Raw genomic sequence first — 11,886 nt, forward strand, 5'->3', positions numbered from 1 at the left:
TATAAAGACTCCATATCTGATTAGTTTGAACCCTAAATGTCCCCAGACGGCGAAAACGGCTTATGATAGCGATTTTCAGCACTTTTTCTTCACTTTTTGAAGATCTGAAGGCTATGGATCATCTCAATCATTTAGTTTAGTAAGACTCAGTAGTTTAATGTCTCTTTTTATTGTTCGACACTCGTTTTAGCCATGTATGGTTAAACCCTAGTTTTCAATTCTGCATAGATTAGTACTTTTTAGGTAATCAATCATTAGACCTGATTTTTGATTTGTGGTTCTTTCTAGATTTTTCAGTTTTGATCTTACTGAATGTTTGATTTTGATTGTTTTTAGCTTGATCACCTAATTAGGATTGAATCATTATAGATAATAAGTTAATGGATATGTAATTGTTCTAATCTACTGATGATAAGTAACAAATATTAGATTGGTTCCGTGATGCTATTTAATTCTGGTATAAACTGAAATTTCATATTTTTACGCTTCCGAGCTTGTGAGAAGTATTGAATATTGCTAGGAATTTTATAAAGATCATAATGCAACTTTTCTAATTTGATTAAGAGCTTGTTTAATTAGGTTAGCAAAAAATTATGATTAATTGAAAAGCTTGTTTTGGTTCATTAATTAGGTAAAGAGAATATACTAGTGTTTATTATTTATTCTCACTACTATCTTAGTACTACCCTAGACAAAACACATTTTGAAGTGTGTAAACTCAAGATATGCATTTATGGGTTAAAACAAGCATCTCAAAAATGCAATCACCAATTCGATGATGAAATCATCAAGTATGGTTTTATCATACACGAATATGAATCTTGTGTTTATAAGAAAACTAGTGGGAGCTTAGTGACCTTCCTAGTTCTATATGTGGAAGATTTACTTATCATGGGAAATCACATTCCAAATTTTCAAGGTGTAAAGTCTTGGCTTGGAAAGTGTTTTTCAATGAAAGATCTAGGTGAGGTAGCATATATTTTTGGTATAAAGATTTACATAGATAGATCAAAGCGATTAATAGGCTTAAGCCAAAGTACATACATTTATAAAGTCTTGAAGTGGTTTAAGATGGAAAACTCCAAGAGAGGATATGTATCAATGACATATGGCACAATATTAAGTTCATACTTTGAGAATGACGAGAAGATATCAACAATCAACAAAATGCAGGAGATAGTCACTGAATGGCTGTGAAGAAGATCTAAGTGTAAAGTGTTACATTGATGCTTCTTTCAACCAGAAATAGATGATTGTAATTCACAATCAGGATATGTCTTTATTATTCATGAGGGTGCACGAACATTAAGGTAATGAGATTATTTTATATAGTTATAATATTGTATCTAGTGGATTGAGTTCTCTATTCACTAATAATATATTGTTATTATTTAAGTTATTATTATTTTTAGAATTATTTGTATACACATGCCAAACAAAATCAAATATATACTAAAACAGGTATCCAACATCTCGAACATAAAATATGTGTGTGAGCATGATCAAATTTATACAAAAAAAGTAGCCAACATCACTAATCAAGATCAAATTTATACAAAAAAAAGTAGCCAACATTTAAAACATAATGTAGCACATGAATATGTGTGTGAGCATGATTTGAAGCATCATTTGGTTGTTGGAAGAATCAAAACGCATAAAAAAATCACCCAACAAGATTAAAATCATACTAAAGCAACCACTTAACGTCTACGATTAACTTAAACAATGGTGAAAGTAAAAAAAGTGCTAGAAACCGTACCAAGTTGTCCTACTATTGTGGCCGAAATCTAGTAGTTGTGGAATTCTGGTAGTTTTTCGGAATGAGTTGTGGTAGCCGACGGTGGCCCTACGGTGGTTACTGGTAGTGATTGGAAATAAAACACAAAATCAGAGAAAAAAAAGATGCGAAATAAAAATATATGAGAACAAGCCTGGTGGTAGCAGCCATATGTTGGTTGTTGTGGCTTGTGTTCAATGGAATAAGAAAGAGAGGAAAATGGTGCCCGAAGGTTGTAATTGTATAAAAAAGGAGGGACATAGAAGCTTACATGAGTTTGACGGTGAAGGTGGTGGTTGTAACAGAGGTCATCGACTTCAGAGGGAGAAGAGAGAGAGAGAGAGAGAGAGAGAGAGAGGGAAAGCAAAAGCTAATTTGAGGTTGCGATGCTATTAAGCAGATCGCGATATAAATTATGTTAAAATTAGAACCCTATAACAACATGTCGTCTCTATAGCCCAAATCAACAAGTCGTTCATTTATTTAAGAGAAATCATAAAAAAAAAAAAAAACGAAATATCAACATGTGTAGATGATATGTCGTCCCTATAACCCACACCAAGATCGGTTATACGGACAACATGTCATTGCTATAGTAAAAAACAAATCTGACATCTTTTTGTTTTCTTATAATTTTATTTTAAAATTTACAGTAAAATATTTTCGGTTCCAGAGTTACCTATTGTGACAACTTGTCGTTTATGTAGACTTTGAGGTCGAAAGTTCCCAGCCAACACTTTGGTTACGACTTGTTGCCCGTAAATCCTAATTTGTAACAACATCTATCATCGTCGATATAGACGTCGCCGGTACCGATCTTAATAAGTTCTTTGGTTACATGAACGTAAAACGTACAAAGAAATATTATAGCACATGTGACACACTAAGAGATGATGAACAATGAAATAGCAACACATTTGCAAATTACAAAATATAGCTTATATACTAGTTTATTTCTTTCATTTGTTTCATCCCTATATATATATATATATATATATATATATATATATATATATATATATATATATATATATATATATATATATATACCCACACACACACTAGCCGTTTATCCACACCTAGCGACCGTTGTTAATAGGATTTTTAGAAATTAATTTCTAGAGAAAATTAGCTCTTTTGCGCAATTAGTTTACTATGTCTAAACAATTATTCATAGTATGTGCTCGTATTCCATGTCTCACTACCGACAACGTTTGTCTGAAATTGTCTCCCAAAATGGAAGCCTCACCGTAGATATATCTTTCAATCTACGGTCAACCGCCTCCAACACATGTTTTTTAGCCATCGACGCTTCGTTCTATATGATTATTTTTCAGACTGTATTAGTTGAGCATTATGTCACACCCCGAAAACCAAAAGCGGAAACATTTCCGGGGGTTGATTCCACGTTGAGTATCAAATCCAATGTACATAGTAATCACAATAAACAACCATTACATTACATATATTTGAAAGTTTACATTTGTTTCAAAAGTAAATTGTATAAGTTTTATACATATATCATATGAACAAAAATTGAGACGAGTCTTCTGAGCACTCCGTCTTCACCAAAAGATATCGCTGGGTACCTGTCTAACTTGGACCTGAGAATACAAGCGGTTTGAAAATCAGCATAAAGCTGGTGAGTTCATAAGCGGTTTTGTTTTGTGAAAATGTATCAGTTTCCTTTAGTTTTTCCGAAAAGGTTTGTTATCCAAGAAAATCCCATATTTTCTTATGTAAAACAGTTTAGTTATCTTTCATTACAGTTCAATTACGTGTTATACGTTACCCCAAGAAAATCCCATATTTTCCTAAATACAAGACCGATTGAATATTACAGAGTATAGTTTAATACACAAAACTATATATTGAGAATCATGAGATTACGATTCCGAATTAGGTATAAAATACTTTAACTATACGAACTGTAGATGGAAAGTAGTTTGAAAACCTTGGGACTAACATCCCGTACTACAAATATATTTAATACCATGGGACTATCATCCCGGACTAGATACAAGATAGTTTGATATACTTGAAAATATAGACTGAAACCATGGGACTACTATCCCGGACTAGATACAAAATAGTTTGATAAAACCATGGGATCACTATCCTGAACTAGATATAGATTCTAACCATAGGAATAACATCCTCCAATAGATATGAAACTTATAGACTAAAAACCATGGGATCACCATCCCGTACTAGATATATATCTCCAAAACCAAAACCGTGAATAAATTTATATTAATACATATTGTGAGTCGGGTAACCATGCTGATACGACAACGAGACCTCCTTGACGCTTGTCAGACGTCGGACGATATCCAGAATTTGTCACCCCAGGCGTGCCCGCCTAACTGTAGCTAGCAGTTAAGGTGTGGGATTGTCAGTCCCGAATAGATCTATTCACAAATTTCTCGCTCTCCCTCCAGGAGACTCTGGTTACACTTCCGGGGAGGATTTACTAATCATCCATAAAGGGTAGTGACTAACTCACAAACTAGTACTAACTATTCACAGGGTTCTCATACGATATCAAACATACAAAAGATTATGAAACATAATACAGTGAAACTATCTGGCAATACATTCAAATGATACGGAGATAAACTGAATCAGACATAGTTTATCTAATAACTTTATATACATATCAATACATGATAAAACGAAAACTAAAGAACCCCAAATTATTCCCATAATAATTTGATTAGTTTGGTTATTTTCTTAACTAAAATCCATTTAGTTGTAGTTGATAGATCATCCCTTATGCTCAGCATAATACATAAGGAGTAAAAGTATTTATAAATTTGCCAGATATTATTTGAAACACATCAATGTTATGTTTTGAAAATAGTTAAAGTTTGCTTGTATTCCCTCCTGAAAACGTTGAAAAACACGGAAAAAGCATAGGGGTATGAACTCACCGGACGAGAAACGTGACGATTTAGGATGCTAAACGTTGGTTCGGGGCTTGCAAACGCACGAGGTTCCTAAGTATAATGAAAAGATACATATTTGTATCTAATTAGGACTTAGATTATTTGATTTTTAGGGACAAACACTTTTAGTCGCGGAAACACCCCATTACAAGTGTTTGGAGGGACCCGGGTGGCGTTTAAGGACTTGAATGACCGGGAAATGGAGTTTACTCTTCAAGAGTAAACTCATACAAGAGTTTTCGGCCTAGAACACCCATTCCCCATGAGTTTACAGCCGTAAACTCATGGTGGGGTGGTTTATGGTGCAATTTGGCTTGAAACACTTAGGGGAAAATTTCTAGGTTTGGTTTAAAGGCTTGGAATGAATTTTAAACACCAATGGACATACTTAAGGGAGTTTACGGCCTAGCATGGGACTCATGGCCGTAAACTCCTATATACCCATGAATAATTGTGTTATTGATTCCAAACAAATCACATGTGATTGCTAAAATTGTTCCAAGGCCTTACATGAATTTTTATGGGACTTTTGAGGTGTTTTTGGAGTTTACGGCCTATGAGACCCCCCTCATGGCCGCAAACTCTCCTAAAGTGTGATTCATTATGTTTTAAGGCCAAAAACTTGTTTGTATGCACTTCTAAAAATTATTCTAAGGCTTTAGGGGTGTTAAAGTGGCTTTCTAACACCTTTAAAGGAGTTTACACCCCAAAATGAAGGGTTTACGGCCCAAGCATAGGTATTGGCCGTAAACTCTCAATTTTACCTCAAATAAGATGTTTAAGGTGTTCTAAGGCTAAAACCAATATTCTAAAATTCATATCTAAGCCTTATTAGTGTTTTGGAAGGGTTTAAGGTCACAAAAACCCCATATATATGAGTTTACGGCCCAAGCATGTGCCTTGGCCGTAAACTCCTTTAAATCCATCAAAATCCATGTTTAAAATGTTCTAAGTCCATTCCATGAAGTCATTAAGCCATATCTAAAGTCTAGTTGTGGTTTGGAAGGGTTTTAGGGCTTAAAAACCCCTTAACTATGTTTTTACGGCCTAAGCTTCAACCAAGGCCGTAAACTCACATTCAAGGCCTTATTTCATGATTAAATCCCGAATTTGGAAGTCAAATATGCTATACATTAAGTTTAGGAAGGTACCTTAGGGATTTGAGGCCTTAAAATTGAGTTTTGGACCCTTAAACTTGGATTTAGGAGAGAGGTTAGAGAGAGAGAGAAAGTAGTGAGAGAGAGAGAAAAAGCTTCAAATGAAATGTTTAACACGTTTATATAGGTAGAAAAAAACTTGGACACGGTGGAATTCTACCCGATACCGGCATTAAACGGGGCTTTTGGTCGCACTCGATTAAGTTTCCGTAATCCGACGAGGACATTTCTAAAATTTATGAAATAAACATTTTGGGCTAAATTCATGAGTTCCTAAGAGGTTTGGACACTCATTAGTATCAATTAAACATATAATTTTAATTAACTAAACCCAAAAACGACATCGGAACGTTTCGATATACGGCGAGTTATACGGGTAGAATGAGTTTTCAGCGATGAACAACTTCGGGTTGTTACACATTACCACTTTCTCTTGTAATCTTATAGACTGACTTATTTTTCATAAGGATGGAAAATAAGTAAAACTCATGACTTTGGATGAGATAAGGTATTTTTCGGGAATTCAAGACACTCCTAGACTATATTAACGAATTTACTAAATTATATCGGTGCCAATATGTTGTCAATAGATTAAAAAGCAATAAATAGAAGCATTACTACTTTGTTTGCACAAAAAATTGTAATTGCAAAAAAATAGCAACCTACTTTGCAAAAAATACAAAAACTGTCAAATAACACCCTACATTGCATTCATAAAAATAAAAAAAAAAAACTATTAAATTAGAGAAATAATAAACAAAATAGTTAAATAGAAAGCCTACAATTTGCCATGGAAAATAAATAAATATAACAACCTATTAATTGAAATATCAGCAAACATTTTACCAAAATAATTTTCTGGATTTGTTTAGACAACGTTTATTTATACTTTTTTTTGAACCGGCAAATACAAATATGATAATTTACTCCTAAACTAACACCTAATTCCACCTATGTCCACCGCGGGACTTGAACCCTCGACCTCTAGGAGGGTGGGCACCACCTAATACCGTTGGGCTAGAAGCCCTTTGTACGTTAGCAAATTATCTCATTTTTCTTTACGGAGATTTTTGAGCATTTTTTAATTAGAAAGCTCTTCATGTCAAATTTTAATCGAGAAGCAATTTTATGTTTTGTTAATAAAAAAGCCCAAGTAAGGACCACAATTGCTAACCTACAATCATAATATTTTTAACCTACTACTATACATGACACAAACACATTTCAGATACTATTCAAACAATACAACACTTCCCTTCAGTCCATCCTTAACAATTAAAAACATGTTAACAAAAATTTGACAATAAATTGTCAAAGTATTACAAAAATAGTAAAAGGTATCTCCAATAGGTTAACATACAATTATATATGCTATAACAGGTTAAATAAAACTGACCAAAACTTTTAGCGTATTTTGCAAAATATACAGTATTGGTCATTTTAGATGATGGCTATACCCCTACAAACCACCAAGATTGGGTCTACTCCACCATTCAAGATCCAACTAATCGGTGCAAACTGGCTCAATAGGCTCAATAAAGGGTGGTTCATGTTGTCCCTAACCAAGATTGATAACCTCCTAAACCTAGCCAACGCATCAAACACTGCAAAACACATACAATAATCATAAATATGGATAAAATGGTGTAAGCCGTACTTGTCAATGTTTTCCTGGTGATGTTCGTACCTGATTCTAGATGGTATAATTAGTTTAAGTTTTTTGCGCTAAATACGAACAAAGTTTCAATAAGAGAAACTTACTATATAGCAATTTACTTTTTTTTTTCCTTTATCGAATATAACAAACTTTTCTTATTACTTATTTTTCTTTTTGGACCTAAAATTAATGGCACCTTTCCAATAGCAATATGTCAATATACTTCTAATATTAATGTTACTATTACCTAAGTTCATTCAAAGTGAACTGACATTTGTATGTTGTATAACCTACAACAATTACAAACACAAAAAAAAAAAAGTTAGATCACATATTAGATGATAAAGAGTCATATTTCATGGAGATACTTAGTGGGTAATCCTGCTACAAATATTTGCTTATCATGGCACTTTTTTGTATTTTCGCAAATATGTTGGTTCTTTAGAAAGAAATTTCAACATGTTGATATACAACGTATAAATTAATGCAATTTGAAGTTTATATATGTAAATTAATGGAAGTACTTACGATGTGACAAGGATTTGGTTAATTTTGAACCAAGTGTGGACTCAATCCATCTTCTCTTTCTATCACAAAAAGATAGAAGAATATGAAAGCAGAGTGTAATAATAAATAATAAACCAAAAGTATGTGTCTATTTCTTGCATTTAGACTATTTTTGTCTTCAAAATTGAAAAAAAAAAAAGTATCTTGCTAAGCCTATTCCTTTCATTAATTCCGGTTACCGCCATTTCAATAAATATTTTAAAAGGATCACCACACTACAAGGAAAAGCATCTATAAGGACGATGCCTATAAGGACGGCAAAAGTCGTTTCTATAGATCATCTATAGAGACGATATATCGTCTCTATAGGGTTAACAAAAATTTTTAAACCCGATAATCTATAGAGACGACATTTTGTTGCAATAGGTTACGTGGGTAGTTTGCAGGTTTGTGAAAAGATATAGCAACGACTTGCCGTCCCGACAAGTTAGGTGGGAATTTTGGTGGCATACTGAAAACATATGGGGACGACAAGTCTTCCCCCCAAAAAAAAAAAATAGATGTATTTTATATTTTTTATATGTTGTTTATTTAGAATATTGGAGGGGTGTCGTTTTGTTTAAGGTTGCAAGGATGAGAGATCGTCCCTATAGGGTTTCTACTCCCTAAATTGATGTCAAGAATACATTATCCTTTTCTCTCATTCAATAACAGCTCCTTTTCACGTTTTCCTCTATCTCGATCGCGATTGGTAGACGTCGAACACCAGGGCACACAGGTGGATCACGTTCACCTCCAGCCTCCTCAGCAACAACCGCTATCATTGCCAACGTTGGTACCGACTCGTTTCCCGCAACCTCCTTCGGTAGTTCATGATGACGGTTCCCCCTTCACTCTTCTCTCTACTTTGATCGAAGATTTGCTGCTTTTCTGGATACGAAATCGACAGCTACTTTACCAGCCGAACTCCACATCACAACCACCTTCACCACTGATGATGCTTCAATTCCCCTGTGACGACGATTGCTTCTTTACTCTCCAACAACATCCAGTTTCAAAAATCATAGAGGTATGTCGTTGATCTGTTTATTTTAATGATGTTTGAGAATCTTCCTTCAATTTTTACTGTTCTAAAGCATGTAATAAAATCATTTAGCACATAGTCCACTCAATCGATTTGTTTAGATGCAGTGTAATGCTTCCTTCGTGGTTATTTCTTGAGTTGTGGTTATTTTTATTTTGTAAAAGTATCAATAGTATGAAATAAGGACATTAAGACTTAATGAGTTAGAGATCCCATTCCCATGTGATGCAGGCAATTGGAAACCATGTTGATCTTACAATTGGTGGTTCAAATGCTCATTTTGAGTTCAATTTCTTCAAGCTAATGATTTACAGTCATCTTTTATATGTAAAGTGGACTTTCTATTTTATAATTCAACAAAAGATCACTAGAAACCTGAATATTGCCATTTATCATGAAATTTTATAGTGGCAATTTTGAGTATCTGTTTTAATCTTGATGAACTAACCATGGATTTGTATAATTCTATTCAGCAAGAATACCTTGGGGATTAAGAATTCCAGCTCGTCTTGGGTTATCATTTTCAAATGATATTGAGACAACAATTCATAAACATGCTTCATCCTTATTGGATTTAAGCCATGTATTTTTTTTAGTTCTTTCTTTTTACATGTTATTACAATTATTTTATGTTGCCATATATGCTTGTTTATTCAGACCAGGATCATGATGGAGGTTGATTATATTCTGTCATATAGAGCTGTAGAATCTTCAATCCGTCTTCTTCACAAAAATATGTGATTACTTTTTGACCTTATACCCATCCCACATATTATTTATCAAAATGGATCTTTTAAAAAAGTTATCATTTACAATACAACAATTATATTCTTTCCTAAAAAGTTATATATTTTTTAAGCTAGAAAAGCAACCTAAAAAACCACCAAAAGACAATTTTACCGAACTTTTCCAATGAAAAAGAGCACGATAGAGACCAAATAGAACAAGAAATATTTAAACATCCACCATCAAAACCGAGCTTCAATCAATTGAATTCTTAATTTAAGTGATTAATGATTATTTAGGATTAAAATGAATATATTTTTAGAAACAAATCAACAATCAATGATAAGCAATAAGAAAATTAACTATTGAGATAAATGTAAAATTACTTAACTGTCCCTAGCTTTAATCTATGTTGCAGTGGTGGCTACAGATGATGAGAGGATTGCAGATTGTTGTCATGGATTTGGAGCAGATGTCATAACAATCTTGTCGAAATGGTAAGGTTAAATATCATTGTTTGTTAAATATAGCATCATTATACTTTGAATAATCTACACAATTTTAATTATAATTTACATCGCTATTTCTTGCATCAAATTTACAGGAACTGAACGTTGCAATGAGGCACTCCTATAATTGATGGAGATGAGCCCGATATAATTAGTGGAGTTGTCAAAGTGTTACAAGTAAGTTACAATCACACTTCTGTTTGGTATGATGGAATGGAATGACAAAGGAATGGAATTGTAATTCTTCATTCCATTCCATGGTGGGAATGGAAATGGAATGCCTTTGCATTTTGTAGGCAACCCCTGATGCTGTATTTAGCACTACAATTACATCTTTGAAAGCAGATGCATGTGATCAAAATCGGGTGAAATGTGTGGTGGATAATCATGGCTATGCAATATATTTTTCAAAGGGACTTAATCCATTTATTTTTTTTTGGCACAAATTGTTTAACATGAGTTTCATGTGATACAGGTCAGGGAAGGTCAATGCACAGTTCCAAATCCATCATGTTTAGAAAAATGAAGGTGAATTTGTTAAGTTGGTCAAACAAAAAGATGGTGTCACCGATTTTGGCTCATGAGGGTTCTATTTATAGTGTGGCAAATGCTAGGGTTACACTTTGTAAACCCTAATGCTCCATGACGTTTCACATTCTTATGCTCCATGGGTTTAACCTCCATGGATTAAGTTATTGGTTTAGCCCATCTAAATAATCTTTGATCATTGGCCCACACTACATGAATCATTGATTTACATAATCAGTCCTCATATATTTAATTAGTCTTTTTTTTACCACAAAATTAATTCCGAATTAATTTTTGATCAATACTAATTAAATAATATGATTTCATATGTTAATATATTATACTTGTAATATATTAATAAATCATAAATAACCTTATTCTCAAAAGTCCATCCTATCAAATTGCACCGGTGAAGGCAACCCAAAAGGATCATGCCACTATTGGGTCAAGTACATCCCAGTTATAGTTATGGGCTTAGGCACCAAATCCAACAACAATCGCCAATAGACTAAAATCTTTGACCATGTTATGGTTTGTTTCGGTTGAAAATCTAAGATTTCAGTGGATTCTTCCTATGAAAAAATGCTATATATGATATCAAATCTTGAAGTGGGTATCAATCGAACTTAAAGTTGAAAATTTTAAATGTAACTATGTAATATGATCATACACATAAAATGATTAATGAGATAACAATGCCCCATAAAAAATTAGGTATTCACAAAATATTTGGTTCATCAATTCGAAGATAAATGAGAAATTGAATCTCCAATAGTCAATCTCAAAAAGGAAAAAAGCATATAGGACTAATTACACACCGGTAAAAGTTAATGTCGTTAATGGTGTCAGTATGAAATTATAAAGTTCAACCCTGAAAACCCCGGGGGCTATAAAAGAAAATCGCTATACATATTAAGGTTTTGAACATAGTATAGAGGTTCTAGTTATCCCAAAACCAACATACATTTCAATACATAGAATATGAAATAAAAA

The 11,886-nt window shown here is 33.3% G+C and overlaps 1 long non-coding RNA gene across 2 annotated transcripts; it reads left to right on the forward strand.

The window, feature by feature from the left end:
* Window positions 1-8,664: 8,664 nt before the first annotated feature.
* On the forward strand, window positions 8,665-11,100 carry LOC145039151 (uncharacterized). Of its 2 annotated transcripts, XR_013679758.1 has the most exons (5): window positions 8,665-9,115; window positions 9,788-9,867; window positions 10,275-10,353; window positions 10,461-10,542; window positions 10,662-11,100. It is a non-coding gene; the product is annotated as an uncharacterized LOC145039151 (long non-coding RNA). The 2 variants fall into 2 exon arrangements; XR_013679757.1 differs by lacking the exon at window positions 9,788-9,867.
* Window positions 11,101-11,886: the final 786 nt, after the last annotated feature.

Source organism: Lactuca saligna, chromosome 4, assembly GCF_052625555.1.
Source record: "Lactuca saligna cultivar CGN05327 chromosome 4, ASM5262555v1, whole genome shotgun sequence".
Taxonomy (NCBI): Eukaryota; Viridiplantae; Streptophyta; class Magnoliopsida; order Asterales; family Asteraceae; genus Lactuca; species Lactuca saligna.